The sequence below is a fragment of the Caloenas nicobarica genome, chromosome 1 (assembly GCF_036013445.1).
Source record: "Caloenas nicobarica isolate bCalNic1 chromosome 1, bCalNic1.hap1, whole genome shotgun sequence".
In the NCBI taxonomy this organism is placed as follows: Eukaryota; Metazoa; Chordata; class Aves; order Columbiformes; family Columbidae; genus Caloenas; species Caloenas nicobarica.
In genome coordinates, this window is record NC_088245.1 from 126,082,370 (window position 1) to 126,109,286 (window position 26,917).

Here is a 26,917-nt window from a genome sequence, read left to right on the forward strand (position 1 = left end):
TAGCAATGCTGCAAGGTGAGAGAAGTCCAAACTGGCCAGATTTTCTTACCTCAGGTATCAATTTAATTACTTAATTTGGCGCTATTCAAGGTCTCTCCAGTTGCATAAGAAATGCACAGATACACACTTACACAGCCTGATTGGTTTAGGAAGGTGATCCTGCAAATCCATTTGATTTTGCACTGTGAGAAATTATGTGGCCTTTCAATCAGATAGGATGAGCAGATCTAGTACCTCGCTGTCATGAAAGAGATGTACATGCCTCTCATCCCTTGTTCCCAGCCATGCAGCCCAGCCTCTTCCTAACTTGTGTGAGGCAGTTCAGTTCACTGAACCAGGTGAAAAGTGAGTAGTCCAACATACAAGAATAAGGTATGTAAAAAGACAGACTCATTTAGTATTTGGACTCTCATATGAAGCACAAGACAGTGGTGTGACATAGGCATTTCAGTCTCTCCTCCATTTCTCGCAGGCTTGATTCTAGAAATCTGATATGTATATGTGGTGCAGCAAACATAGGGGTCTTCTGACTTTCATTTCTTGTGTGCATTGCTTCTATTCTCCCAAATAGTTTTCCTTCATGCTTTCACTTGCCTCTCCATAGCATAGTTCTACAAGTTTCCCTGTGGTATTTAGAAATAACAAAAAAATAAAAAATACAGTAAACTTTCTGGTGCTGACATGTAGAGGACATACCTTTTTCAGGAAGGTAACTGTGTGCTAAGAGACACATAGGGGGTTTTGTATTTGAGTTATGTTTGCTTGAGTAAAAGTTATAGTCTATGTGCAGCAGGAGATTTATTCTCTTGGCTGGCTTATGCCTTTACAACTACTTTTGATGCACTGCTGGATATTTTGCGAGTTTGGTGAATCTGAGTAGAGAGCTTTTTTTTAATTATTATTATTATTATTTATATTATCAAATCCATTTCTTTGCATGAGCTTCACTGCTTTTGTCATCTTAGTTTGCCAAATGATTTGGTGCCAGCTTCAAGAGTAGCATTACTTGTCAGGTGACATGCTTTTCCTTGTTTCAGAGATGTATTCTTATCCCAGGGCAACATCTACCTGTGCTAGTGCGGGCCATTTTCTATGACAGCACAAGGTACAGCAGAACAGAAGAAACCACTGTTTCTCTTGAATAAAGAAGTAAGGTTTCCTTCAGTTACCACCTTTTCCTGCTTCTTCCTATCTTTCTCTTTTGTGTATCCTGCTTTCATAAGGATTACTTTTCAGATGGAGAGAATCAAGTATAGATCCTGCACTCTTTAACCTCAGCCCTGTAAACATCTGTCAGTTATTCCCTCCTCTACCTTCCCATAGTAAAAAACCATTTTTTTAAACATGTGGATGCCTGTATTAAAGACATACTTTCAAGAGTTTTCTGCAATTCTGGGGTTTAGAAGCTTTTAAAAATGAAAGGTGATATTCTCAACTAAGCATAAACCTTCAGAAAGTGAACAGGAGAAATGTCTCCTCTCCTCCAGCTCCACACATCCCTAAAATGCTGTTAATCTCATGATGCACAGTGATATGAAATATAGCTTAAAAGCAAGCCATAATTTGGTGCTATAGACTTGAAATTAGGATTTGGGAGATTTTCCTTTTTTTCTGCTCTGTTACCCTTTCTGAGTGTAATTGGTATTTGAATATTTTTGAAAAATGTAGATTACATTCTGTGATTAGAGGCCTCTTCAGGCCCCTTCAAGTGCTTTCACAGAGTGTTTTCACACAAACCAATAAACCATTGACAGAGATAACCTAAGAGTGCCTTTGGAGAAATATATCCAGATAAAAGCCTTGTTAACCTTATAGACTATCCTGTTGGTATTTCTGCTACAATTTATTTGCTACTGAAGGGTCAGGCCTAAGGAAGCAATACTCTAGTTTTGCCTGTTATAATTATGAATTGGTAAATGCATACACAATTTTGATATACAGTAACTGTTTTTTAGAACTGAAGTTAGCAATTTTTTTTTTTTTTTTACTATTCCTGGAATTGGCAAGGAGACAGATTTTTCTCCATCCCAGCATCGAAGCAAGGGACTTTTTTTTTTTTGTTAATAGTTCTGCTGTAGAAATATGTAATTATGTGTGGGTAGACTTGGCGTGGATCTCTTCCCCTTTAGGGATTTGAAGAAAACAAGCCTTTTCAAATACCCTTAATAACATACAGGTAAATAATGAGTTCAGACCAAATAACTGTTAAATATGAGAAAAACAGCATATTTCTACTCCTACTGCTAGCCAGAAAAAGATCAGTGATTACCCATATCCTGCATGTGATATTTTACACAGACCTCTCTACAGTTTTCAAGTGGGAGATCAGTGGCTGGGCTGATGGCAGGATGTGGACCTTATAAAGTATTTCCTGTTGAAAAGAGCTCTTTGGATTATTGGATAGGCTAAAATGTCATTTAATGAGTTGGATTATGAAAGACGGACTCCTACACACTCAGGAGTATGTGTAATCTGACATAAGAGGTCCTGATCCTGCAAAAACCCCTTATCAGGAATATCCCCCCAGGTCAGTAACAAATCCTACTAGATTCCAATGAGACCTTTATACAGAATTTGTGGCAACAGAGACGTGGCTGAAAAGGACAGTACCTCAATACTCGAGCCTGTGAATGTGGTTTAACTGTTTACATGATGGTGACTCTTAACATGGGACTCTGCAGTACCTATCAATTAGAGCAGCCAGCATTTCTCCGTAGCAAATGTGAAGTAGAACAGAATGGGCTTATGTGGATATTGCTTCTCTTTTGAAATTAGAACCTGGGACATCAGGAGGGATGCCAACCACTGACCACGTTTGTTTACTTTTCCATGGGGATCCAAAATGGATTTCAAAGTGTTTGTATGTATGTGCTGCAGAAGGATGCTGATAGCTGTGAGGAGGAAGGAGGGACTGGTTGGAAATGGGGAGGAAAAGGCTGACCTGCAGCCTGCCACGAGTGAAAGGAAGGCAGTAAAAGACATGACATCTGCCATCCAGAGAAAATGGAGGTGGGAAATTTGGGCACAGATACTACCATATGGCTCTTCTGGAACAAATAAACAAGATTATACAAAGCGTTATTTGCATCTTAACATCAGGTTCTTAAGTTAATGGTAAAAAACCTGTACAGTCCCGTGTAACTTAATTGGAAAAAAAATGCCAGAATTATGCATGGGGTGCACTGTTAGCCCAGTTTTCCTGCAAGAAATCATGAAGGGGTCTGAGCTACTTCCCACTCTGTGTTAGGGATAGAACCTAATAAAGGAGAGGCTTCTGTGAGTGCTGTTCTGGTCCTCCATTCTCATTGCAAAGGCTGTCTGTGTCTGTCTGACCAAGTGAGGTTTTGTTTGTTTGTTTCTGTTTTTTGTTTGTTTGGTTGGTTGGTTTTTTCTTTTAAACTTAAAACTAAACTGACAGATGGTAGATGAGTATCTCCAGCCAACAGGCCTCATAGACTTTGGCATGTATTTTAGCTGTGTCTTCTAACTTGTAGACTTCTCTCTAATGTTTTTTTAATTGAGCTGCAGGGAGTTTAACTTGTTACTTTTCTCAGTCTGTCAGGTACTTGGCCCTATGATCTCTGTTTGACCACATTGGGAGAGGAAGTGTAGCAGTCATCTCAGACAGGAGAGCTGATCTTCCTGACATTACCGATAGCCAACTACATACACAGAATGTAGGGCAGCATGACGTGGCAATACTAGAATGGGTGAAATGGATTTAGAGGCACTATGTATTGGATTGTGTAGGATAACAAAGGTTTTAGCCTTTACGGGAACCTAGAGCAACCCACATTTGGAGTTTTGTTTGTTTGTTTTTTCCCTTGGATCTCCTAAAGGGAAATTCTGCACAAGTGTGTTGTATCTGGGTAGCTCTTAGCATACTTCAGCTGCACGTGTGCAGAAGCATGGGCAGTACGTCCAATGTGTCTGGATTGTGTCAAATTTACTCTGTGTTTGTGTGTGTGGACCCAGAAGCTGTGCATGTGCACTAGAGTTGCTCTGCATGTGCTGCTGTATGGGTGCACTTGGCCTTCTCGGACCATGTAGACAAAAGCTCAGAGTTCTTAATTTACACTTGGTTAAAATTCCTGGGTAAAGTGTAGGCTATGTCTAAGGAAGTCCAGCCTTGGTAGGGAAACCTGCCTCAGATAATTTGGGAGACAAGAGCATGAACACTGCAAAGGTTGCCCCTAGAGAGCTGGAAGTATCCTCCTAGCATCTTCTGATGTTCAGTGCAGGGAGAATATAACTTACAGCCAGGTGGGTGTGTTTGTTTGCCATAGCACCTTTGTCATAAACAAACTGATTGGACTTCAGAAGTACTGAGTTATCAGCCTAATCTTTTAAATTGTCCTACCATCTCTACTTTGGAGAGGAACATCTATTAAACTGCTATGCTACCTTGTGCTTTAGTATATCTTTCTAATTAAAAGCCAGTGAATGGTCATGTAGTTCAAGAGGATCTTAGAAAGCAGGCCACAGCCACGGGTCTTCTCTTGGCTGAATAGTAGCTCTTGATGGAGGGGAAAATTAAGCAATCTTTAATACTTATTTTAAACTCGAAAATATGTGAGTTAGAATGGTTTTCTTTCCATATCTTAATTTCATCTTTATAGCTTCCCAAATGGAACCATATGAATATTTTAAGAAGCAGTATCAACTCTTTGCCATACAAATTCCTAGTAATGATGCTTCAGTTCAGAAGATGGCACAAACTGTAGCTTTGCTGTTTTAAAACTTGTCTGTTTACCAGGGTATAAGTCTTTCCTAATTTCAGCTTTCTATTGTAGTGGTAATGATTGCAAAAGTTAGGTCTCATTTTTCTTTTTTTTTTTTTTTTCTGTTGAGATGCACTGTAGACTGTCTGTGTCAAACTCCCAGAAGCACCATGAACTTTATTGACAGATCTTACTGCTACCTAATAAAGTACCTGGGAAAAGGAGGGGAAAAAAGGGAAGTGCATGAATTTACTGCTTTATAAAGCCTGTCTAGTCACTGACCTCAGGCAATCTGTAGCAAACCATCTTTTCCTAGAATATGTCTTTAAGGCCAGAAGGTCAAAAAGTGTTCCAGAAATGGAGCCTGGTGTGAAAGTTGTCCTTCTGTGTTTTGCTAACTGGAGCCTCAATTGTCTCTCCTGTTCTATTTATTTATTTGCATACATCATATATATCACAAAACCGTTCTTCTTTCATCCCTGTAATAGCAGGCCTAAGTAGTTTGCTTGACCTTTAATGAAGGTTTGTGGGAGGGAAAAGTGCCAGAGCTTCTGCCCCGCTGTTCATAGCTGCAGCTTTATCTCATCTTGTGGCTCAGAAGACTGCTCAGCTTTCATCAGAAAGTCAGAAATGAGGCCCCACAGGGGCATGCTATCTCTGGGCTAGTGAGAGGATGAAAAAGGGAAAAAAAAAAATCTTAATGATGGGCTATTCTTCAGCTTCTCAGCTTCCAGCATAATCTGCCTGGACTGGGAAAACATTTCCTGAACTTTTAACTAAAAAGAAACTTTTCCTCTGTCTGTGTCTCTGCCTCTTTCTGTCTCTGTTTCTTCTTCCCCTCAAAGTCATGAAACAAGAAGCTAGGATAACCTGGAATAGGATGTGCTATACTAAGAAACGATCCGTTTTTCAGGCATAGATAGTATTCAGTAATGAAAGAATAAAGTGCCAGGGTCATCTAAACAACAAGTCCTGGGTTGCTTTGACAGAAGGGTGAACCTAATATACTATTTAGGTGTGATATTGTATGCTGGTTTGTTCATTTTGCTGTGGCCAAAGCACAGAAAGTGCAGTAGGAACAACATACCTCTCCTGTTAAGCCAAAAGGCACCCGTGTCCATGACTATGATCTAATGCAGAGTTTGTACATTCAATTCTCTGGGATTTCAGCAGGAAGTCCAGAATGTACAACTTGCTTTGCAGTGTCAGCAAGTATTATAGTTACTCCTGTGTCAAAAACATACAGTTAATTACCTTGATGTGTTTTAGAACACCAGAAAATAAGTTTTAATGTGCCTACTGTTGCCAGTTATCTGTGGGTCAGCTTTGCGTGCCCATGCTCAAGCTGAGCAGTGCCTCACTCCAGCTTGAGGGTGTCGTTTGAATACTGACTTCAGGATGGGTTGCCTTTTTACTCTTTGTTCATAGACTTCTGTCTGGATTTTTGCATTTATTGTTTTATTTTGCGTTCTAATTAATAGCTCCTATCTTGCTGTTCATCTTGGGGGAATTCTCACTGCTCTCTCCTTTGGTAGTAGTTCTTCTGTATACTGGTGCTTATCTAGAGGAATAAAGCCTTCAGCAGCATCTACAATCTTACACATTTGTTTTTTCTCTGTGTACTCAGTTGTTTTCCTGATCTGAATGGTTTTGTTGCTTTGGCAGCTTAGCAAAAGCAAAAAAGCTGCAAAAGCAGCTTAGCAAAAGAAAAAAACCCACCAACTTTTCTATTCTTTTATCTGCTTTCATGTCCACTTTCTCCTTGGTTCTTAATGTGTGCAGGATTGCCCCTGTCCTACTAAAAGCAGCCTTTCTTCTGTGCTAGTGCCTGATATTACTACCATTGCTTTGGTGTGTGCGTCACGTCAAAGCAATGATAGTAATATCAGCATGCGAAGGCGAAGTGGCGCTTTCATGACCACTGATTATTAGTCAGACACTGCTAACAGCTTTTAGAGTCTCTTGCACTACTTTACATAACATTGACTTCTAATTCCATACAATGTAATTCAGGCATGGCTCAAACTGATATATGTTGAAGGAGACATAGGGTCTCTGTTTCTGAAAAACAGTTTCCAACAGATTGGTAACACGAAAAACTGCTGGTGAGGTACAGAGAGTTTGGGTTCAATGTCTAGGGTAAAGTAATATAGCAATCCCAGGCAAATATGTTTGACGTAAGGCAAAACTAATTCCCTGAGTAGAGATATTAGGATACCTTACCATGTAGGCTAATTGGCCCTGCCACTTGCTTGTGTGGCATGCTGAAAGTGAGAGGCCGAAACTTTACTATACTTGTTAGCAAACATTGTGGTGACTCCTGTGTCTAAATGAAGTATGCCTGTTAGCAAGATTAGTCAATATTGCTGATTGCCAATTTTGTATGTTTGGGGCCCATGCGGGGGGGATTCAATTCATATAATGTAAACAAGACTGCTATTAGATTAACTCTCTGTTCAGCATGGGTAACATGGGAGAGATCTTGAGTACTTAATGAGAAAGGAGGCCTGTTCTTGTGACCCCTATTTCCTTTCCTTTCAAAGATCTGTGGGAGTATTTATGTCAAAGAGAACTTCCAGGATCAGGCCTAAATTCATTAGGAACGTTATCCTCCCGACTTGTTATCAAATTAAGCTCTGTTGAGCAGCTCTCAGAGTGACTTAGTGTGTCTTCTTTGGAGACAAAATGTCCTCTGATCCAGCAACTCACATGTTTCACCACCACAAACTAGTCACGTATCAGTAACCTTTTGTGTCATTTTGTGTGAATACAAAGAACTCTGCCTGAGATAAATTTGGTACTAGGCCATAAAAAGCCCACAGTATTTGTGTATAGAAAACATTTATACATTTCTTAAGTGTTTTGGCGAAAGCTCCACAGCAAAGACAGATAGACTACAGCAGTAAGCAGGAAATATATCATTAAAGTTATAGAATAGGGTGTTCTTTTGCTGCCCACATCAAGGGAAGAGGGGCATGTTTGGGACTAAACTGAGGGGCAGAGTCACAGTTCCCACCAAATAAGGACAACCAAGTCTGGTTAGGGAAGTTGCTGTTGCTAAGTTTGTGCGTTTCGAATAAACTCTGTATTGTGGGGAAATTACTGAAGAAGAAGTAAGGTGCGTAGATTCTGAGAAAATAAAACAGTTGTCCCTTCCTTATCCTAACAGTGGCCAACACTCCTTCCCTGTTCTTACACCTACTTCATCATGGAAAAGCTAAGCAACTAGTGGTGGCAAAAAGGCACAACAGCCTTTTGTGGGGGATGGAGAGAAGATCTAGCAGAGAAAGCACCAGGGCATGCATGCTGATGTCTCCAGATCTGCCTGGCTCCATGGGAGCTGCTTGACTACCAGTTGCTTGCTCTGTGTGATTGTTAGAGAATCTGGTGAAAAATAAACACCTAGAAGTTAGCTTCTTGCTACAAATTAAGAAATGCTGCACTTCTTCACTTTCATAAAGTTGCAGATGCTTTAGGACAGTGATGTAGTGTTGGCTGGCTGGGTGGAGAATGCACTCCTTCCTGTATGCCCATGCACCAATGCATTAAACAAGAAAATATTTCAGTTGCATGGGTTCACCGTGGTGTTAAAACATTAGTATTAAATTGTGGTTAGATAGTGAAACTGAGGACTTTGTGCAGCTGCAAGTCTTGGACTCAGGAGCTGCTGAGGCACCTCTATCTTGCAGGAATGCTGTCTGTTACCAAGGCACGGTATTCCCTGCTCCCACACAGTTGTAGGCAGTCCTCCCTGTATCTCAGGATTTTTCCTATCACTTTGCTAGTCCAGCGTAAGTCCTGGACTCCAAGAGTGATGCTGGCAAGAGAATATTTACCATGTAATTATCCTTATCCCTCCTCCATCTTCCTTCCTCTTTCTTCCTCTGCACTTCCTCTGCAGTCCCATGGCAGAAAGTTCTGGCTCGTATGGGAAAATCAAGGCACTTTGCGGTTGTCACTATATTTTCTTTCTGTCTTTGATTAGGCCTTGGCATAAAAGGGAGGCCGGCACTGCCACAACACAACACCAGAGCCATCAGTCCCAGTAGGCAGCAGTAACAATTACCCACTTAGCCTCTCACCTCCAAGCTATTGCCCTATGGCGTATTTTCCCATCCTGCTCTCTGCACATACTTCACTTCTTCCACTTAAAAAAGCTAAAAAAATGGTTAGGTGGTACACTTTCAGCATGAATAATCTCACTGATTAGGACTTCTAATCACCTACCTCGTTCTCCACTAGGAAACAGAAAAGCATTTCAATAACATCAAAAGGTAGTGGCTGATTTCTGTGTACCAGGACATACAGCAGAGCAAAAAATGTGTTTTAATATCTAGTCATGAGGTGATCTTTGCTGCTAAACTATATTGCTTTATACTAACTGAATATAAGGCTTATTAGTATTAAAATCTCAGCAGCACATATGGCAGGGATCTTATTTTTGAGTTTTGCCAATAGAATCACTGAAGGGTGAAAACAAAATGTGCAAGAATTCATTCCCCGCTCTATTATTTATCTCAAGAATGTCCTCTAAGGCATCAGTGATACTCATTTTTCAGTTTCTACATTGCACACACTTACAGCACTATTAGGTTAAATTTTTCATAAAGCACTATACTAGCAAACCATTTTTTTATATATTTGTCTATGATACCTATATTATTTCTTTATGCGTACCTATATTTAACATAAGTATTATTTTAAGTAAAGTAAGTTTATTTCTGTGTCATTACTTTAATGGTAAACTCAAGTATTTGAGTAGGATTTTGCACTAGGCACAAAAACCTTATCAAGAATAATCTGCTTAAAGCACACATTTCTCTGGAGATAAACTGATTTTGTTTGGGGCTTTAGCTACATGGGAAAGAATATGGGCTAAATCCTCTAGGCTCCAGTCCTGCAGGCATTTTTACGCAAGTATAATTGCTTGCAGGGCAAAGCTTTGTTAGGCCTAAAAGCCATAAAAACATTTACTTCAGTAACTCTATAAACAACACTAACCAAAGAGAAATTAAAAATCATCCATAAAATGATGACACATATCTAAAGATCAAGAGCTAAATAAACAACTTGTTGGGTGACATTTCTCAGATTAATGATCGGTAATAACAGGAAAAAAGATCTTTGGAGCTTACAGTCCCTGGATTCTTTCCACATAATTTTTCTTTTACACATGCTAAATGAGGGCCGATTCATTGGTTTAATATCTGCTAGTGACATTGTGTCTAAATTAATACTAACTGTCGACGTAACTTAGAGCAAAATGGCTGTTCTGTTGGACAAACATATCTTGAGATGACATCAAATCTCCATGGTCTCTGATGGAAATCTCAAGTAATGTTCTGAGGTTGCTTTCTCTCAGCACATCAGTTACAGCTAAGCGTTCCTGATTTGCAGGCAAATGTTATTATATTTTGGGTATTGGGCTTGGACTGACTGTTTGCTTCCCTCAAATACTTGCTGCCATCTATTTTTTTTATAGTGAGTGGCACGTGCTGTAGCGTGGGTAGTGTGGACTGTTAAATACAAAGGACGTCTTCCCTATTACTGCATTAAGTTTCTTGCTTACCATCTGATCTTATTGCCAAACGATATGTTTCCAGGCTAATTCTATTTTTTTTTTTCTGTGAAGTAAAAGTTGAAGGAGAATTATTTTTCCTTGTTAACCGTATTCATTGCCCTTTAAAAATTTTGTTTTAGGGTCACAATCTTTTCAAGACATTATTTTACAAAAATATGAAATCAAACCTTGCATAAAGCTACCAGTTCCAATCATGGCTCAGAGCATTTAACTTCTGTTGGCTCTAGCATGGGTTTCTCCTGCCTATCTGATGTTTCTAGGTAAAGGAAAGGCCGCCATCAAAAGCAGTGCTTTGAGCAATACACTGCTTCCATATTTCCAGGGAAAAGTGGAACTTCTAAATAAGAACTTCTGGAAATGTTACTGGTTATTATACATATAGCAGGAAAGAGTTAATCAACAATACTACATCTTGTTTTATCATGTAGCATTTCATACCACTGGGACCATATCCCTAATGATTGCAAATTGGCATCATTCCACTAACTATAGAGAGTTACAGCAGCTGAGGTTTTGGCAGTATTTTCCAATTGTACATTGTATCACAAGTGGCACATTATTTCAGTGCTGAAGTTTTATCATATCTGAGGAATCCCTTTGTACCTGGAGCAGACGGAACATTTCTCCTGTTGTGGAAATAAACAAGAACCATTAAGTGCTTACTGCAAATCACTGTAAATAGTTACCTCAGGTTTATTTTCTTCCCAAGTCTGCTGTTTGCTAAAAGACATGACCCATTATGTGTGCAAGAACAGACAATGTGTCGCCATTGTACAGAGTACGTGATTAATAAAGAAGACTATTTTTAACAGCAAAACAATGTGCTATATTTAGAAGTAAGTAAGCAAGGGTATACAGATTTAGCCATATTAAAATGCTGCAGATAATCTTGAGATGACCACAGAACTAATTTTTTTTATTTTGAACATAGTTTTTCTGGTAATTAGGTTCATGAGAAAGTCACCACAAGAAAAACAGTGTATGTCACCTAATTCCTTTTATTCCTTATGTTGTTAGCTAATTATAAACATTTAATGATGAGCATAAGAAGAACTCAAATAAGATTCATTTAATTAATTTGAATGTGATTTTTAGATGTCCTATTTGATAGTTCCCCAAGATTTAATAGCATTGATTTTGTGGTTTAGATATTCCTCCGTAATTCATTTATACTAATATTTTTTTTTCCACTCAAAGCTTTTGACCATGATGACATCTTGGCTCAAAGAGAATGGATGATGCCTTCTTTTGGGGTACATTCTAGAAAAATCAATCCGTTTTAGTCTGAATAAATAAATCTGATAAAAAATGGCAAGCAATTAACTGGATAGTAAGGTGTCCATTGTCTGTTTAATGTGTATCTTACGTGCTTTTAGGTGCTACCTCCATGAAAGATGAAAGCATTGCATGAGCAACCGTTCTTCATACTCATCTCCTGGAACTCCAAGGTGATAAGTGTTGCTAGTTCAAAGCACAGCCATTCTGGTATTTTCTGTAAATATCCAGCCTGAATCCAGCATCCTGAAATGAATACAGCACAGATGTAACTATTGCAGTTGGTGAGCTTTTTCTTCCTGAACTTCATTGCAAGATGGTAGGCCTGAAGCTCATCAGTGACTCCTAAGTAGCGCAGCCAAACCCTAATCCTACAAACTGCTGAACATGTGGAATCATGCAAGGAGGTTCATTGAAATTCAATAGGACTTTGTGTGGGCAATGACAGAGCAATGCTGTCTGTGTGTGTTGACAGGCAGCATTGGGGCCTTAATTTGTTAGTCTGTACACTGTGTAGATGGCATTTCATACAAACTTTAATGTCTCATTTTGGTCATATATCATTGTAAAGGAATAATCAAATAGCATGGTAAGCATTTTTTTTGCAAATAATGTGGAGTTTCTTGGCATTTGCTTTATTTGGCATAACAGACTTGCAAATCTAATATATTGAAGTAGAAACCATATGTATAAAATTACTTACAGCAAACCTGTGTAAAACCTTCCCTTTGGAATATTATTATGTTGAGGAAAGGAAGAAAACCAATAAATAGAGATTGGAGAAATGGGTGGAAACATAGTAAGGCCTTAAGAATTTGTTTTTCTTGCTATTGTTGTTGCTCTTATATTGTAAATTCACAAAAGAGATTGTATAGCATTGAAATAGTGTACTGAAAAAAGACTGAAGGTTTGCAAGGCTTCACAAAAAGTTTCAAGAGACTTCTTTCATCTTTAATACGATTTGAAAAGCTTTATATATATTTTTCTAAGAGTAGTGGTATTAGTGTTTTTTAATAGTTACTTTCTGAAATATTTTAAATAACTCTGAATCATAATGGATTTAGAACTCTGAAGTGCCTTTTTGAGTCAAATGTAACTATATATATATATATATATTTTTTTTTTTTTTTTTTTAACTTCATAGTGGATATGCTTTTGAGTTGATTTTACAAAGTACAGCTAAGGGGATTTTTACAGCAATAAAAATCTCATTTTCTTCTCTGAAATTCTCATCATTTTTAAGCAAGAAACACTGCTTTTTATTAAAAAAATAACTAAAGTTTTGAGTAAAATGATTGAGCATTTTTATAGACAGTGGTGCATGCAGCAGATAGGAAATGTATGAAGGAAGAAATTGTTTCTACAAGTATTCATTTTATACACATATGTATCAGCAATGGTTCAAAGTTTTAGTTTTATTATTTTTGTGTAGAACACATTTTTAATCATAGAATTTCCAAATATGAAATACACCATTGTTCTTAGTGTCAAATTTAAGACACCTAGCACTACGATTGCATAATTTAATCTTTGGTGTGTTAATTTTTCTGTCAAACTAAACTCTGTGTTTTCTGTACTCATTATTGCGTTCCAACACCTTTTTCCCTAACCTTACCTTCCTGCCTGATAATTAGTTACATATAATGTCCTTTTAAATATACTGTTTGGCACTCTAGGCTGTAAAGTGATAACACACATCCACCAAAAGTAAAGGTTTTTTGAACATTTTTCATTGCTAAACAGGAAATAGTATGAAGCCACAGCCATTTAAATTACTTGTTAGGACATTTTCCACCTAGAATGCATCAGTAGGATGGTCCTTGCAGATGGGACTTCTTAAAAGCAGAAATAATAAAAAAATTCCAAGCTTAAGTCAGTCTCAGGTGTTAGCAATATTGACATGACCTTACTGAGCACGTTTCTCTTTTCTGTTTGTGCAAGAATGATCTTTCCAGGGCACTGTACATGGTCTGCATTTTGAATGTGACATTTATGATTTACTCAGAGCTCAAATAGAAGAATTTTATTTATTTAATTTTCAATTTTAGCTAGGTAAGATAACTTGGAAATAAGCTACAAACATAACTCAGGCAGAGAAATTATGGTACAGAATTTGTAGACAGGAATACCAGTTCTGGTTATTTAAAATCAAGTATGGTGAAAAAAAATCATTAGTGATGTCAGTCCGGTTTTTAGAGGATCCATGTGCAGTTGGCTAACAGCAAGGCTCCCCATCAGCGGAAGAAGTACTGACTTTCAAGTCTGAGTTGTAAATGGGTGTAGAATCAGACTGCACCCTTAATTGTTTGATCCCTCCTTTCTATAGCATGTGGCACACTGTTGAATCTGATGATGATCTTAAGGCTATTTATAGAGGATGGTTTTTTTTTTTGGTGACCTTGCTTCATTATGCTTATTTCCCTTTGATATTTGCCTTCCAAACCATTTGAGTCATTTGGCATTACTGAATGTACTCAGTTGGAGCATCATGTACTTGTATTTTCTGAATTCGTTTAGTATTACTTATAAACAGTCTGAAGACAATGGTAATCTTTCCTATCAGTCTATTGGGAAATAATAATGATTAATTCAAGCAAAACGTGACATTCCAGCATTAATGTGTGTTTGTAAGTAACTCATAAAATAAAGAGGATTGAAGAGAGTGGAGGAATAAGTGCAATTGTAACATTACCTTTTAGTAGCACCAGTTGGGAATCTTCAAGTAGGAGATGTGAGAGACCATTGAGTTGGGTATGAAATGCTTAAACACAAGACCTGATCTGCACACCGCTCTACTGAGGAAAGACTGTCCTCTACCTCCTTCATTCATTGAGCAGCTTTCCAGAAGAGGCTAGCCACTTGTGTATTTTCAAGTGCCTCAGAGCAAACCCTGACTTGATAACTATCTCACTGTCCTTTACAGCCCTACAGAGCTCTCTAAGTCTCAGTAGATGCACCTATTACAGTAGGTGCATCAAATGCCCACTGGTGTGTTGCAAAGGGGAAAGAACCAGGATTTGATTTGTTGCTATTCATTAAGATTCTGGGGCCACACATCTGTATCCTGTCTTCAGTGGCAATGAGGTTAACACCAGCTGCCAGTATTAGGTATGCACTGCACATCTGTAGAGAGCTTATTTTCTGGAAAAACTGTAAGTGGGAGGGAAAATGCATTCAGCTCATCAGGAGAAACACTGAGTGCCAGCTGAAAGACTCCAAGTATAGCTGCAAGGGAAATCCCACCAAAACCACCCCCTTTGAGAGCAGTGAACTGCTGATGTGTACTATGCTTCCAGGACATCTGTTCCACAGGTGACACAGATCCAGGCCTCATCCTCATCAAAAGGAAGCTACAGCCCATTAGATACCAGCAGCTGCTATTTTACACTCCTGTGACACATTCCTTGCTGCTTCTGCTCTTGGAGTCACTGTTGCTGCTGGTGCTGCTGGTGCTATTGTCACAATCATCATTTTTCACATCTGTGTTAAGGGGGACATTATACTTCCCAAGGTCTGTCTTCTGTCTAAATGAGACAACTTTGGTCAGTTGCTGGTCAATGTGGGTGGACTTGTCTGCACCTATGAGACTGCCACAGAGTTTTATGCAAAGGCCAAGGTCAGACGTGCACTCAATAATTAACTAACCAAAATAACTTTCTTAGGTTAACTTAGGTTTAATTTAGAAGAATTAAACCCGGTAAGTTAATTTGAAGTTCCAGGACAAGGTACTTTGCTTGTCTTTGGGCGCACAGACAGCTGGCCAGTTTTCTGGCCCATGCAGTTCCTTGGTTGTGGAGCTATTCATTTGTCCTTTTGGTGAAGGTTGAGATGAAGAGGGGGAAAGAAATATGTGACACATAAGGAAGAACCCACCATTTACATTTAAGAGACTATTAGCTGAAATTATTAACTTTATTTTTCTGAGACATGTCGGTGTCCCTTCTGTTCCCCCTCATCCAATAGGAGCTGTCAGCTGTAAAATTGAACAGATAGTCTGGCTTCACCTTGTTTCCTGATCAACCTTGCAAACTACATGTGGTGAGGCTGGAGGCCAGGGATGAGCTCCTACAGGCAAGCAGAAGGTTGTAGAGGCAGAGGCCTTTGGGTTTACAGAGAGGGGGTTGATGGCTCCTCCAAGGAGAAAGACAGCACTGACGTACTGGAAGTAGGGTGAGTATTCGTGCTTTTGGAGTCTTTGGCATGGTTGGTTTGTGAGGGCCACTAATAGACAAGAGCTGGAGAAGGTAGCTGACTGATGATGGGTAGAAGTAGTAATTTGTCCTAATCTGATGTCTTGTCATAAAACCTGGATTTTTAAATGAAGAATGAAGTAGGGTAGTCCTGTCGTATGGAAAAGACAATTAAAATTCACAAAACCCGTGAGGATAGTATTTACCTGCTTAAACCACAGTCCTGTTGCTATTCATATGAAGCCATGGAGGAAAATGGACTAAATGTTCTTGTCTTTAGTCCTGTAAAACCCTTAACCTTGGACATCATCTAACAACGGGATGTGTAGAGTGATTATTTCTGGCTTTCAGGTCTCTTCTCCCAGAGGACCCTTCTTTGTTCTTTTTGGGAAGGAATTCAGTCATCTAAAAAAATCTAATAATGACAAGTTATTTGGAGAATATCCACCAGCTTGTTTAGTTTTCTTGTTAACAGATCAAAGAAAACTTATGTAATTTTTGTATAACATTCATGTATGCATACTTCCTTTCTCAGCAAAAGTGGTAATTTTACCTTGCCATGGTTTCATTTGTTTTGTTTTATTTTAATGCTATTGTATTTAAGAGCCTGTTGTTCCATCTGGGCTTTCTAAATGTCCTCTAGTTACACAGTCTATCTTCACATTAACATGAAAATGTTTCTAATCTTATCATGCATAACTTGACAGGTACAAATATAAATTTTGATGTTTGAATGTTTAGTGTAATTTTAATGGTAAGATCTGTTTTAAACCTCACTGGGATTAATGGGATTCTTGCACTAGACTGTAACTGCTTTTCTATGTTTCTAAGCTCTTCTAAAGTCCTTAAAATTGAAGCGATACACAAACTCTCCTTTAGTTTGTGTGGATATTTGATCTTAACAGGCTTAAAATACAGTATACTTCTTACTCATTACCCGCATTTTCGCTTACCTTGGCTAGTATAAAGAAGTGGGTACAGTTTCATTGCCCCTTGTTCTAACTTTCTTCTGGTCTTATCCCAGGAAAGTTAACATATTTGAATAAAAACTAGTTTCCTTCATAAACAGGAAAGGTAAACAGTAGCTCCTCTTCAGAGTGTTTTCTGAAGATTATTAAATTCAATTTGCACATGTTCCTTTTCATTGTTTTACTTTAGGACCTGGCCTCTTCCTCAGTTCTGCATTGCTATTTTGTATTTTTATATTATATTTGCATATACTCTTCTGGATCTGCCACAATTAAGAGCAATACACGTATGAATAATGAAAATAATTTATCTTGTTTACCACCACACACAGTGTTTTACAAAGTATAGAGAAGTCTCAGGGCATTTTTAATGAAAACCTGAATTAAAACAAAGCCTAAAAGTGGAAATTCAAACTACAAGTCAGCATGGCATGCTCAGATTATTTCAACGTTATACACCACTGCTTTTTATTCAATATTCAATATCAGCGTTTGCTGGCTTTGAGAAAATCCTAATGAGTTGGGGTATGCTGAAAATGCTGCCAGGTTTATATTTCTTGCATTATTGCTGTATTTCCTATGCTAGCACGTTAGAAATGAGCAAACACTGGGAAATTATGAAAAACATTATCCTCTTTCTGGGCCAAAAATCTTCACCAAGACTGTTCATCCAGGCAACAAAAACAATTAAATAAAACACACAAAACTACATCGTTCAGGTTATGGATGCTTGCACAAGCTCATCCAAATCGCTGAGTGTTTTGAGGTTCATTTGTCCTGAAGAAAAAGCCAAAATATTGTGGACAGTGAATACATTATCAGTTGTTTAAAGGAGGGATCTGCTGTACATCATCAAGTGTTGTAGGTCCTCATTGTCTCTGTGAATGTAAGTAATTTCTAGTTCTATTGTACCGTCATGCATAGCATTATGGAGCAATTTGGCAAATATATGCTGACTGTAATAATGCACATGCAACCTTTTATTTATTATTTTTTTTTCTGTTTGAAATAGAAAAGTCTATACATGTTTCAATGAAATCCTCTTGAATTAGGAAAACAAAAAAATTCCAGTGATTAAAGTCGGACAGACATGTACACCTCTGAAGTGCAAAGTAGTGGAAAGAGGAGAAGAACAGACCTCTTTATTCTCCACAGAGTTACAGTAGCTCAAGACAAAGGTACTTTTTTCTCAAAGTCCTTTATGATTAACACTCAATAAGTTATTCTTAATGTGTAGTGTGTTGAGGCAAAATGCCCATTCTGAAAATGGTGGTCCCAGCTGGCAAATTCTGCTAAATGTGAGAATGTAGAGGACATCAGACAAAAACCCAATGTGTAGCAGAGGGCCAGGTCCTCATTTGGTTTTACTGTTAGTAAAAGAACTGAATTTTCAACAGCTCAGGATCTAGACCGTAAACATCTGTCAGCCTGCATGACTTAATTTAACCTTCTGTGAAGTCAGTTGCAATCTTTCCATAGTCTTCAGAAGGTGTTGTGGCAAAGGTCAGTGTTGAACTTGCAGTGCTTTCTAGAACACTGAAATGTGGAAAAGAGGATAATTTGCTCATTGAATTGCCAATTTTGTTACTAGGAAACAAAAGCTTTTAATGAAGGATACAAAAGCACAGAAAAAATTAGAGTTTAACTTAGCAAGAAATTTTTTGTGAAGAATTTAGAGATTCAGTCTGATTTGGACAAGGTTCTGAGCCTACAACTCTTACTCATGCTGATACCTTCACTGTTGCCATTGCTGGAGGAACCTATAACTCCCATTAGCTTGAGGGAGATTTGTATGTGATTAGCACTTCTCAGAAGTTGGACCCTGATGATTACAAGTCTTCTATGCTGAATTTGCAGAGTCACAAATCTGGAAAAAAAAAATTTTTACTATTTTGGTCCTTTTGGGATCTGGTCAGGCTAGAAATACTGAAAGAGTGGCTTTTCCCATAATATTTCATCACTTTAACTTTTCTTCCCATTCAGCAGCAGGAAACTCAACGGCATGCAGAAATAAAAAATAACATTTTAGAACTTATTCTGTCATTCAACCTGAATCCATGTCTGTTATCCTGTCTTTCTGTGGCTCTGAATCCACAGGCCTTGCTTTCAGGAGTGGACTGTGGCTCCCAGGTTCATGCCAAACACACTGCCACAATTCTTCTAAGGAATTCTATTTATGACCAACTTGTGAGAAACTGAACCTACTGCAAACCCAAAGATTTGACATGAAGATTTTTGAGGTTCAAGTTGTTAGTTCCTGTCTGTACTAGTTCCTTTGCCAATCCAGCACAGGGATATTTCTGTAGGTCTAAACAGCACTGGCTACCAAGGAACCCTAATATTTTTAGGCTGTATTATTTGGAAGCACATAGACAGTCAAAATGGAACAGGTGGGAGAAGGAAGTATTATTCCCGCTTCACTGTTGGGAACGAGAGCCCAGAGCATCAATGGTTTCTTCACAGCCACACAAGAAGTTCTTGGAAGAATTCCAAGATCCCAAACTAATGCTGTAACCATAGGACCATTCTTGTCTTGAATGAGTGTGTGGGACCATGCAATGTCTTTAGCATATTTGAAGCACCATTATTCAACCACCTCTCTCTATTTTTCTAATAAAAATCTATACGCACATGCTATTTCAGAAGAATTGCAGAGACGTGCCCAGTAAAAATACCGAGTGGCATGCTAATGAACATTGAGCCCAGTTATCAAAAATTAAAAGCCTACCCTCCATAGAGAGTCTTAAGTACATAATATAACCTTCATTACATATCTTGTAAAGCCAAATTTCTTCAGAGGAACCATGGTTCTAATTTACTCTTATTTAAAAGCAAGCTGCAAGTAAAACCACAAAATTCCATGAACCTCAGCAATGCGCCCTAGGGGGCATTTGGCACATTACCACTTAAAACCTATTTCATCCTCAGCCTCCTGAAATTGCATCAACTCCTGTTCCATTATGAAATAGGAGTATTTGCAGCCTGTACATCCTGCTGGAATGCTATGAGAACCTTATGGATGTGCTGGAAAACTTGTCCCCTTTCCCTGAGACTTACTGGAGTCCCCACAGACTGACGTCATTCTTCAACAGTTGCTACTTCTCATGCAGAAAAAGTTAAATCTGTTGGTTTTAATTCTAGAGACCTGGAAAACATTACGTTTGAGGTAGCCACATGTCGAATATGTGGAACTTCTATACATCCTTGTAGGGGACTATTCCATTTGCCACTAGACTCTAGCTAGGCAAAATTAGAATGAATATGATTACATCTTTTCTGGTTTTGTTCGGTTGCATTTTAGGATAAAAGCCTTTATAGGCAATATGGTTATTATCTTCCTAATGTTAAATCATTTTTTGGATAGAAATTAAATGAGAAGTCAACCTGGTTTTGATTAGGTTTTCTTTTAGTGGTGAACTGAGCTAGCCATAAAAATTAACTATTTTACTTTAAACAGTGATGTGTTAGATAACCAATAAGTTTTAGAGGAAAAATTTCCATAGAACAAACTATTAATCATGTAGTAGTTTCAGTGACCTTTGCCTGTCTTTTTTGCAAGTTTTTGATTCAAAGTTTTAAGCCTAGGTACTGGAAACTGGGCATCTAACTGAATCTTAATTCTTCAGGGTTTTAGATATAAGATGTTCTTTTAGTGTTATACATTAGGGTTTTTTGTGGTAGGGAAATACTTAAATAAGAGACTCTTGCACTATTTAAGGTGATTAAGGTGATCACCTTCACTGAGCACATCAAAATCCGATTGAACTCAAGTGAAGAATTTTGGCGCAGATATGATGGAGCTGATAAACCATGCAGAGGGAGGTGGTTAAGATCAAGCATTCTTCTACCAGCTTTAATATTTATGTAAAGAGTGGATGGGATTTGTGAAGTCTCTGATGATGGTGAGAATGCTGTAACAACTCAAGGTAGGTTTTAAATTACAGTGATCTCTGCAAATAACATACTAATGCAAAATTTGGATCTGTAGCTTCGAAAAGGCAACAAAGGCATTAAAGACATTTTAGGCTTTGGGTAGGAGCTAGGAAGTTGAAATGAACAGAGAGATTAAGATTTATTTTGAACAGAAATGATGAGATAGAATTTGGAGGGAAGTGTTAACGGCGGGAGATATGTTTCCAGGTTACCACCTTTTCTCACTTCAGGCTAACTTTAAACTCAAAAATGAGGTGGAATGAATGTATGAGTTCTTGGTCTTCAACTTTTATAGGAAAACTCAGAGAATTCTGAAGCAGCTAAGAATGGACACTTTGGTCCAAAATTGCTTGCTTTTTTTTGTTGTTGTTGTTTTGAAACCTCATTTTCCATTCACATAATTTATAGACTAATCTGAACAGGTTTTAATTTAGAAGTTTGAGGGTGGTTTTAACTTAATATTAATCTCCCTTTCTGAATTTCAAGAAGATTATAGCATGAACCTTTTAGATCTGTTTGGTTTTTTTGTTTGTTTGTTTTGGTTTTGTATTTTTGTTGTTGTTGTTGGTTTGTTTCTTTGTTTTTTTCCCTGATAAAAGTCAGGTTTCAGTGTGAATCTTATTCAAAATTGTGTAAAAACAAAGTCGTATCCACTCAAACTAGAGTTTCTCATGGGGCTTTTCATTTCGCATCCTAATTCTATGAATAAATTTCTCTGTCATACAGCTTTTAGATTCTGCTGCTTCTTGGTAGTTCCCTGAAACAAAATAAAAGGAAAATTTTTTTTGTTGGACAATTTTTTCCTCAGTTCGTGTTTGACTAATAACCACTTTCAGTTGTGCCTTATGCTGAAGCATAGATTTTGTTTTTCATATCCCTCAGTCTAAGCAGTATGTTTTCCAGAGCATTGATATATGACAGTGATAGAGACATACAAAGTTCTTCTTGAGAACCATGTAATTACTTAGTAAAGATGTTTATATATGTTTATGAGAGAAGAAATATTCATTTATGCTGATTAGTTAGAAGTCACTTTAGTATCTTGCAGCAAATCAGTAATGACTTACGAATGTGGAAAAGGAAATGCTTATTGATATAGCAGCTCAAGATTTTATTAAACTCTTCTCCCTAATTCAATCGCATCATACATCAAAGATAAAATTTAAAATGGGAAGGTTACATTTATTTTTGGTGTTTAATTGCAGATCCCTAAAATTTGTGTGGTCAAATTCCATTGCAGCAAATACAGCACTTTTACCTCCAATGTTACAAAATCTTTACTTTTGGTCTTAGTATTCCTGTTTGTCTGTTCAGTGTTCTGTAAACAAAGTGAAACTGCATAGGGCCTTCCATAATAATGTCCTGAAACTCAAACCTCTCTGTTGTGTTGGGTAAGGCCCTTCTCCACCTTCCACTGAAGTAAAGTATTTGTGCCATTAGCAAAGAACTTTGACTCAGATCATAGGCTGAAATATGTTCAAAGCATGTGGCTACCAAGCCATGCTTTGTAGAAAATTATTGTGGATAATATGTGATCTGGAAAATAATTAAAAAAACCATGTTTTTTTGCTATTCATGTTATAAATATTGATGCAGCTCTTCCCTGTACCTACTCAATCAACAGTAGCCAGCTCTTCAGGGACTAGTAGCACCAAGTGGGAAGGGTGCTTTGTTTCTTTTAATAATTTCAGCATTCATCTTAAGAGGCTTTAAAGGTGAAGAAAGTCCTCGTTTTCTCCTACAAAGTCTTTCTTCAAAGAAAGAGATTGTCTTCCTCTACTTGAGGCAAGTTGGCTCATATTCTGGAACATGTGGATTTTATGGTTTATATAATCCACACGTCTTCCTGTGAGCACTTGGTAGAATTATATCTTTTAATTTGTTTGTTTGAAAACCAACCAATACTGAAACAGTGTTAGAGTCCTCAGCTTTGTTTCTCTCTTGTGTAATCTCTTCTTTATTAACTTCAGCAAGCAGTCAATGCTGGCTTTATGCCAGGAGACCTTTTTTAGGTCATCCCAACCAGAAGAAATATTTTTTTTTAACAGAAGAAAATAATCTTTAAAAAATAAAAGCCAAACCCAAACACTCTTTGGGATTAATTTTTTTATGCCATTTATATAGGCCAATGCATCCTAGGTATATTTGTGGCTGGGTAACTGTTTGAAGCTTGATAATTTGAAATACTTCTTCTGGGTTGTTTTCTATAACTGCAAATCCCCTAATTTCTCTCTTGTCAATGTAGATTTAGTCTCTCTGGGGCAGAAGCTGTCTTTTCCTCTATCTGAGTACAATGCTTCTTTCCATAAGTTTCAGTGTGCAGCTTCTTAATATTAGCGTAGATTACCACATACACTCCCTAGTGCATATTATAAAACAGTTATTTTATTCCAACACATAGCATTTGAGAGCAATTTGAAGCAATGCTTCCTATAGCATTTAGTGTTAAAAAAAGACTTTCCTGTCTTTTACTCTGAGATCCTTAGAAATCAGTTAGTTCTTGCTTTTTGCCAATTGGCGTTGGTTGGATAAGACCCCAAACTAACCGTTTTTATTATGAATGGCCTTCTCTGCTTTGCTGTGGTTGATCTCTCATTATCAAATCTGAAAACACAGATGAGAGGCAATACGTGTCTAAATGTGGATATGGTGACTATCAGGATAAAAATAAGAGCGCTTTACAAGGAAGGAGGGAAAGCACATGGGATCTTTTGTTTGCATCACATTTGTCAACATACTTCCTTGGCAAGCAAAACATTGGCAAAGACTGAGGGCAAAGCAGCAGGAAACAGCTCTGAGCTGATGAATAGTGCACAGAAAGATTATGCTTATCAGACAGCCCTTGGCTGAGATTTCTAAGCATTTAAGAGAATGTCATGGTGAGGTGTTTCTGAAGAAGATTGGATTTAAAAAAAAGAATCGGATTCTATTAATGTCTTTGTGATGATTCTGATGATATGGCTGGTGACCTCTATGGCTGTGAGTACCCACTGGAGTAGCCCTTCAGTGAATTAGGGACTATAATCTTACCACCAGCACTTTTGTGTTAACCAGTTCTTGTCGAAACCTCTCCACCACATAAGGGAATAGTAGTTCTTGAAGGTGGGATGGTCCTGCACTCTTGTGATCTTTTCGAAATCTCCAACCTGGTCACTAAATTCTGGTAGTCTGCTAAATTCCTGTTGTAGCTTGTGTTTAGCTGTGTTTCCATGGAAATATGTATATCCATACCATCTGGGTTCCAAATCCGCTGATGCAGGGGTAGTTGTCATTCCTAACGCTGAATCCTTGGTCCTCAGAGAAATTACTTGTGGAGTAACATATAGTACATTTTTAATATCCTGTCATGTTTTGAAATTTCTGATTCTTGATATAAACAGTGATAACATATTTTTCAAGAAAAATATAACCAATTTTTGAGCTATAGCTTTTACAAGTGTATATCTCTTTTTTAATGAATATCTGAATTTTTTAAAGTATGACAATTAAAAAGATGGTACTGTAGGAGACACCTCTGTTGCTTCATATTTTTGTTTGTTTTGCTATTTTCATATTATAATAAGAAGGTATCAAATAAATGTATTGGCAATAAATAGGAATAGTAATAAACGGTTTCCTTAAATGCTGCAGTGACTTTTACTAAAATGCTACAGAAGTGTCTTGGTCTCTTTTGCTTAGATACTGCAACACAGCACATAACAAATATGATTTTGTAGTCATATTAAAAGTCTAAAATGGTTCTCACAGCCAACTAGCAGTGAGATGTTTAAAAGTGTTAAGGGAGGAAAGGTGTACATATACTTCTGAAGAAATGAAATAGGAGTACAAACCACGGATCGCTTCTTAAATCCACATTATGTTGCAAAAGTAGTATAGTCAAAAAGGCTCAATCATAACATCACTTTATTATGACTTGCCAACTCCAACTGTTGCAGCTGGAAAGGAGTGAATTACCTTGGAGTTTCTTTTAATGTATAATTTGCATATCATAACTAAACATAGGGAGGGAGAGCGAGAGGAACAACAAAGGGAACAACGAGGATTTTGTCTGAGGCCAGGTCAACACTTGCCCTAGATAGTGGTTGATGACTGAATGGCTTATAGCCGGTTACCTACCAGCACCAGCTGGTTTTCATCATGACGGTAAAGGAAAACATTTCACACAATAAGCATTGATCCCCTTGTTATGACTTGAAAGCTGCACAACTGCTTTTCATTCCAGGAGAATATATGTGAAAAATTATCTTAAGAATATGGCGACCCTTTGGTATGGTATATGTTACTTTCAGTAATAAATATAATAACACATAAATCCAGGGCAAGACAACTTTTTGTACTCCTTCTAATAGGAAACCTAAACCTGTGAATAAAACTTATTTAGCATAACTACATAGAATTTCCTTGTCCGGGTTTATTTTGGCTTCTCCACTGTCACAGATGTTCATTATTACTGAAAGAAAACACTGTAAATTCAGTCGAGAGATTAAATGAGGAAAGGGAGAAATCAGAATAAAATTTGAAAGTTTTTTGTTGTGACCTGATCATCAGCTCTAGAAAGCATGTTAGCAACCTGCTGTGATCTGGTTTCCTCTGGGGAAAGCAGTGACGTAAATCCACTTACCTCTAATAGGAGCTGTTGAGATTATTGAGTGATTTGGCTGATGGTCAAATGAAAGGGAACACAACAAGGTGAAAAAAAACTTTCAAAGGGTGTTTTCAGGTTTGAAGGAGATAAGATAGGTTTTGTGGCTCTTTTATCACTTTCTCATGCCAGGGTACCTTAGATGTGTCCAGAGGAATTTGGCCCTTGCCATTGCAGTCGCTGAATTCACACGGGAATTTTAGCTGACCTTGTCAACTCTGAGAGCAGTGCCTTAGACAGTACAGAGACCCTCCCTATGTTGTTAGAGCTCTATTAATAGATCTGTGGCATCTAGCTGAACTTTAATACTGGAGTTGTGATCTTTTTCACTATTCTAGGGTTTTGCTTGCATATGTTAAGACTGTACAATGAAGCCTTGAATCTCACAAGATAACGGGGGCATAATCCCCACTGGTCTAACAGCACTTGGCTTTGCTTCTACTTCAGCAATTTTTTCATGGATTCCACAGCAGAAATGATTTGTATGTATTCCCGTAGCTTTGTGTGTTTCTGCTTACAAATGTATGTCTCACTAGTACTGATCTGCTTTCAATATTTCATACATCATCAGGGAATTTTCTTGCTAATTGGCATTTGTGATATTAAGGGACCTCCTACTCTTCAGAAACAAGAGAGACTGGATTTTTCATTCAGTCTAGTATCTGCATTGCTGAGTGGTGTCTCTAATATCTCTATTAGTTTAGAAGTTCGGAGAAGACAAACCCTATTTCAGATAGATATAAGTGCAGGCAACAGACACAGAAGCTCACTAACACCATAGTAAAAACTCTCATTAGCTGCTCCAGTTAAATTCTTATCTAATTTATCTGTAGCTCATGACCTAATGTCAGTTTACCAACAGAGCAGGGGAAAAATGCTTTAGATGTAAAATGGATCATAAGCATTTTATGTCTTCAAGGGTTTTGAGAAAAAGAAAGAAAAATAAAATGATGAGAAGGAAAGATGACTATTGCACAGAAGAAACATGGAAACATATTTCTATTAGTAATTATGCTTCTTTTGAAAATACGCTTTCTTTTTATTGGAAGTGAAACAGAATGAAATCTGAAATCATATCAAAGGTTGTAAAAAAAAGATTCAGCCGTAAAATCACACAAATATAATAGCAAATGATTTATAGAAAAAAAAAAGGGGGGGGGATGTTGAAATAATGGCTAGGTAGAATTTCATGGTATTAGGGAAAGTTATTCTGTAACTTCATTTATTTTTTCTTTTCATTCATTTGGCATAACAGTAAGCTTTACATATTAAGTGTTATGTTCCCAAAACCTCTTTGTTAAGATTTTTTAGCATGTTTGAATCAAATAATAGTCATGAAGATTTTTGTTATAGTGTTGGAAGTAAAAATCCTTTGAACTTGCAAATTTTCTGTCTGGTAAACATCAGAAATTCTTTGGACATGTCAGTGAAGAGAAAGACAAGCCAAAATATATGAGGGCAGAGGTCATACAGCAACCGGTAGGATGAAGGAAGGACTGGAATAACTCTACTTCTTAAGAGAAGAGGCTTGGGAGAACCATATCATAAAGTCTAGAATATGTAGTTTAAAGAGCAGTTCTAAAAGCACAAACTCACACTATGCTGAC